The 5,512-nt window shown below is 46.6% G+C and overlaps 1 long non-coding RNA gene across 1 annotated transcript; it reads right to left on the bottom strand.

Moving 5' to 3' along the window:
- Window positions 1-1,161: 1,161 nt before the first annotated feature.
- Window positions 1,162-4,254, bottom strand: LOC144127882 (uncharacterized). Its single transcript, XR_013313603.1, has 2 exons — window positions 3,978-4,254; window positions 1,162-1,629 (listed from the first exon to the last, which is right to left on the bottom strand). It is a non-coding gene; the product is annotated as an uncharacterized LOC144127882 (long non-coding RNA).
- Window positions 4,255-5,512: the final 1,258 nt, after the last annotated feature.

Genomic DNA, 5,512 nt, shown 5'->3' with positions numbered 1-5,512 from the left:
CCATGCGACTCCAAAAGATGGCCCAAGGAGGCGGCACAGTTTGCGACTGCACACATGGTGACACGTGAGCCGCTAAAACCTGATGAGGTTTCCAGACGAGGACCAAATGGAAAGGCTTTCCTTTCCATGTTAGGTCACGAAGGAGTTATTTTTCAGCACTGACCAAAAGAGCTCGCAAAAAACTGCTTGTGCATAAACAGCCAGGAAGCTTTTTGAGCTTTTTTTTAATGGTCACTGCACTTCCTCACATCTATCAAAGTAGGATCAGTTACCCACGAAGTCATTGCGTCCTTAGCCCGTTCAAGAGCTGACTTGCTATGCTGGTGAGGATTTTCAGCGTAGTGCCACTTAAACGCGTTCTTGTCAATAAACTCTAAATACAAACAAGCCTAAATGGGAGTAGAAAGGAAGTAGGCTGGCCTCTAGCGCACTCACTTTGATATAAGGGAGTATGAAAAGCTTAATCCCTTTTTACTCATTTGTGTTTAAAGCGTTGGAAGCGCTTTGGGGCCAAAATGATTGTCGGTCCTATATAAAATTCGCTCATTGGATGGAGGGAGGGGTGACGTCACTCCGAAGTGCTCCCATTGTCTGGAGAGAAGCGACGTAACCAGACCAGAAATGATGTGAAACCATGGGCAGTTGCTATCGCTATCCCATTGCCAACGCATATTGGAATTAGGTGTACCTGCCAAGTTTTCAGACAATTTACCAGAAGCATTTCGTCGCCTCCCTTCGACGTTGGAAATGCATATCAATGTTACTGTGCAAATGCCGCCATGCAAAGTATTCTGAATAAGCGCCAAACGCCCTTTATCCGAAAGGAAAACTCGACAGTGGATTGGCTTTTTTTTGTTTACTGATGAAGGCAGAACAGTGCTACGGGTGCCAAACATCTGGAAGATAGCATATTTTCATGTGGTATCCCCTTACTGTACTTGCTCTTCATGGGGCAGGATTAGCTCCTATTAATGTGTGATACGGTGAACAAATTGAAAACAATGTGTTATTTCTTGATGCCGTGACAAATAGTGAAATGGATGAGAACGAACGAACACCGATTATAGCTCTTCCTCGGGGAGGTGCTTGAACTGCTAAGTGCAGCGTATAGCGTGAGCTTTCCTGTGGTGCCGAACGCCACAGACAAAAAGAAATGCAATGTTTTCTGTGTCCAACCCTTTTTTATTTACAGAACAATTAGGGCTCAAGAAGATGTAACATTTGTGGCCAGATTCTGCTCGGTCAGATCTTCGTAACCCGCTGGCCGACGCACGTGGCCGCGAAGCATCATGAAAAAGAGAAACGATGATGACTTCGGCCTTCGTTTTTCTTAGCTTTGTCTCTTAAATTTGCACTCGTGACGATTCACAACGAAACTCTATTTGCTTCTCCGTTATCACAGATCCTTTCATCCTCGAAACCCTCCACGTCCGAAGCCGCCACCGAAGCCTCCACGTCCAAAGCCTCCGCCAAATCCACGTCCACCGCCGAATCCTCCGCCGAATCCACGTCCCCCTCCGAATCCACGTCCACCGCCGAATCCTCCGCGGAACTGGGCGGAGGCGATGGCGAAGGCTAGGGCGATGACCACGAGGGCCAGAAGGATTGTCCTGCTGCTCAGCATGGTGTCTGAAAACAAGAAACATATGGTCTTAACATATCCCAAGCATCCTCACTGTCGTCCGCGTATAACTTAGTGAAAGTAGTTTTCCGTCCACGTGCCACAACCAAAGAAACTTTGCACATACAGCGCCCCCGCGTAACTACAAGCAGGTGACAGTAATTGAGGAAGGTGACTCAAAACATTTGCTCTTTGCTCGCCCTTTGATTGTATCGCGTTAAGCACTCACACCGTACTGAGCTCCCACGCTGCTTGGTCACCTTGCTGGCCATTAAAATTGTCTTACGTACGTTAAGGCTAGCTTTTATTTATCTGACTGTCTGATGCACATTTATTGCTTATACATCAAATAACACCGACGGCCGGCACCTGTTCTTCCTGCACAAAGCTAAGCCAAATTGCCAAGTTGAAATTCCAACGCAGCTCCTTCAAAATAACCAAGCTCAAAATAAGTACAGCATAGCAGTCTAAAACCCGTGCAGCGAAGCAATTTGCTACAGGGTAATTTTCTTACCTCCTTGCAGTGTGCAAATTCATCATATGAATGTATGCAATTCACACCCCGTTCGAAGGCTGTGCTGCTCATGAGCAGAAAATTCGGCATGTATTCGCTTTTTATCGTGAGTAGTACTCAAACTTTGAACGCAGATATTGTAGTGAAGGATGGGTTTGTTACGGTCCAGGCCTTATCTACAAATCGACTATCGCTTTCAAAGAAAATTTCCGGCTTAACTGCGACGCGCTTTTTTTAATCCAGAACATCAGACAGCAGAAACCGCGTCAGGCACACGAGGACTACGGTGCTGCGTATACAACAGTGTGTTCCCCTGATCTGTCTTAGGCAACAACTGACGTGCTCTAAACGGTGTGTTTACGGCCGATACATATGTGTTGGTTGGCTTATGAGGGTTTACCGTCCCAAAGCGACTAAGGCTATCAGAGAAGTCGTAGTGAAGGGCCCCGGAAATTTTGACCACACTGAACAGCACACACGCCTCTAGAATTTTGCCTCCATCGAAATTCGACCGCCGCGGCCTGGATCGAACCCGCGTCTTTCGTGTCAGCAGCTGAGCGCCATAACCACTGAGCCACCGCACCGGTGAGATACATATGTGTACATTATAGAGGAGTGAAGAAAGGCACTGTCTATTTAATGGCCTGAAATTGTAAATTGACCAAAAGAACAGCATGTAGACTTAATAGACCAATGACGACGGAGAACATACAAGTTGTATTTTTACGGGAACATATGAAAAGCACCTAAAATATGACATGACCATCAAGACGAAGCCTAACTCCACATGCTGTGCAATAGTTCAACGAAATATAAACAGCATTTTTCTCCTTGCAATGCTTTAGCATAATTAAAGTGGATGACATTATTAAATCCTTGGGCCCTCTCATTGAAGTTCATTTCTCTCTCTCACTCTCTTGCGCCCTCTGTAGATAGTTATATACTGCTGAGCCAAAATATATCATATACTCATCTGCAAGCTCAGGTTTCCCGACTTGACGTAAATGAGGTATTAAAATTTAGTTCTAAGTACTAAGCTGTAACAATACTGCATTTCGACGGTCCGTTCTACCGCGCATAACAGTTCTCTGGGTCTGTGTTTCTCTTCGGCCAAAGGGAAGTAGGTCCGTAAAGGAAAGCTTTCTAATTTTTCTGTGTACACATAATGCGAAGATTGCCGACTTACATTTAAAATCATACATTTCCGTTGGTTACAATATGAAACAGTTTTTGCGAATAGAAACGGCACTAATGCTGTGCAAAACAACTCAAAATTTCAAGCTACGCCCCTGCCATCGCAGTGGACGGGCAAATCAGTGATAGGAATATATTGCTTATTGCTAACGGAACTATCGGATTCTTTTCCACACGAAGGAAGCAAACTGCACTACGGTTTCAAGTACATCGCTGTAACGTTAAGCTAAAGAAAGCTGCCGAAAAACTAACCAGCAGGCTAGATTTAGGAAAGCCGACGCAGAGTGCCTGTCATTGTGGCAGTAAAGTAACTGGCTGTTTTGACATGTAAATTACATGCTATAGACAGAAATGTTACATGCTATAGAAAGAATTGTTATGTTTGCCTCATGCGTAGTTGTAGATTTCCGCCTATAGCATTACTTTTTATAACAAGGAGTCAGAATTAATGCCTCTTTAGTATTCTAATTGGCTGTTAAGTGGTGACTGCTAGATATATTGTAAAATATATAACGGGAGATACATTGGAAAGAGTTTTCTAAAATAGCTAAAATTGAGCTTGTCTCAGAGCCATTTGTAAAACGCGAAATCCAAGGAGGAGTAGCCCGTGCGACAGCCGCGGCAAGAGCAGAGGAGTGGTGCCATTACCTGTTGGGTTGACCTGTGTGTCTGCTGTGGTCGCTACAGAACGTGCTTCTGACTGCTGCAGTGGAGGGCCCGCTTTATATATCGCCGCCCAACTGGCAGCGAAGGCTGCCGCGGACGAGCCCCTCGCGTCGGACTGCCTGCGGCTGTCTTTTCCGAAGCAGCAGCGGTCGCCCTGCTTGGCGATCGCCGCCTGCGCGCTCAGCGCGAACGCCGGACCACAGGGTCATTCCACCAGCGCCGCTACCCCTTTCCAAAGGCCGTTATCTATCTAACAAATGTCTACCGTCGCTACGCGGAGGCTTGAGGGATATATATATATATATATATATATATATATATATATATATATATATATATATATATATATATATATATATATATATATATATATATATATATATATATATACACTATCAGTAAGCAGCCCGGGAACGCCGCACCCGGGCGACTGATTCAATGTCATTATGAGCGCGCGAGTTTGCGTCCCTCCGCTCGTAAGCGTCAAAGCGTGCGGCCGCCTTTCCGGTGGAAGCGGGAGCCGGTAGGAAAGCCGCACAGGCGCAAGAAGAAAGCGGCCACTTGGAAGTAAAAACGCACAAGAGCTTCAAGGTGTTGCCCACATCTTTCCTTTCTTTTTCTTTCTGGAGCCTCTCTCGGGCCTTTGTTGGCCCGATCGCGAAGTACCGGCGTGGTTAAGCTGGGCAAACGTCGCTCGAAACTGCTGTTTGCTCCCTGCTTCATGATGATTGATAAGGCCATTGATGCACCCGCTCCCGGTGCGGTCGAGGCCGTGACCGCCGATGAGTCCGAGAAGGCCTTCAGTGGTTTCCAAAGCAGCAGCCACGGTTCCCATCTCCAGAAGGACGCCGTGCGTAGCCAGTACGCTTAGCCGATTGTCAGGCTCACATAAGCTCGGAAATAACCTGTCGAGAGACGCGCCATTTCAGGAGCTGTCTTGGTATAGGGTTGTCACCGGTCGGTATACAGAAATGCTACAGGCAAAGGCGGGCTAGTTGGTGGTTAACAATGGAGTGCATATTGCAACCGTGCAAAACGACGAGGGACGAAGAGAAGAGAGCGCAGGACAAAACGCCAAACTTCAATTGAGGTTTACTACAAGGAAAACCACGTTTACACAAAATTCGTAATCACTCCTGATAGACAGCAGACACTATCACGTTACAGTGGCACGCGGGCGCGCGTGGATCAAGTCAGCATCTAGAGAGTTGAATTCCTTCATGGAACGACAGTGAAGTGGTGCTTATGCAACGGTTATCTGCTTTTTTTATGCAGAAGGCTTCAAAAATTTCCCGCTAGACTGGGTCGGTAATTTTTTTAGGACAATTGTGTCACGGAACCTGGGCGTGCGGTTACGGCAATGGCGACAATGTTTCGCCAGTTAACCGCCCGCCGCCAATGATTCAACGTCTGCGCGGTACTCCAGAAGTCAAACGTTCAAGCAACGTCCAGTTAGCCCTATGTAAGTATTCTTACGTGCGATGGGTAATTAGTACACCACCCCTGCCTTGCAGGGA

The sequence above is a fragment of the Amblyomma americanum genome, chromosome 4 (genome assembly GCF_052857255.1).
Source record: "Amblyomma americanum isolate KBUSLIRL-KWMA chromosome 4, ASM5285725v1, whole genome shotgun sequence".
Taxonomy (NCBI): Eukaryota; Metazoa; Arthropoda; class Arachnida; order Ixodida; family Ixodidae; genus Amblyomma; species Amblyomma americanum.
This window is presented reverse-complemented; position numbering and strand designations above follow the sequence as displayed.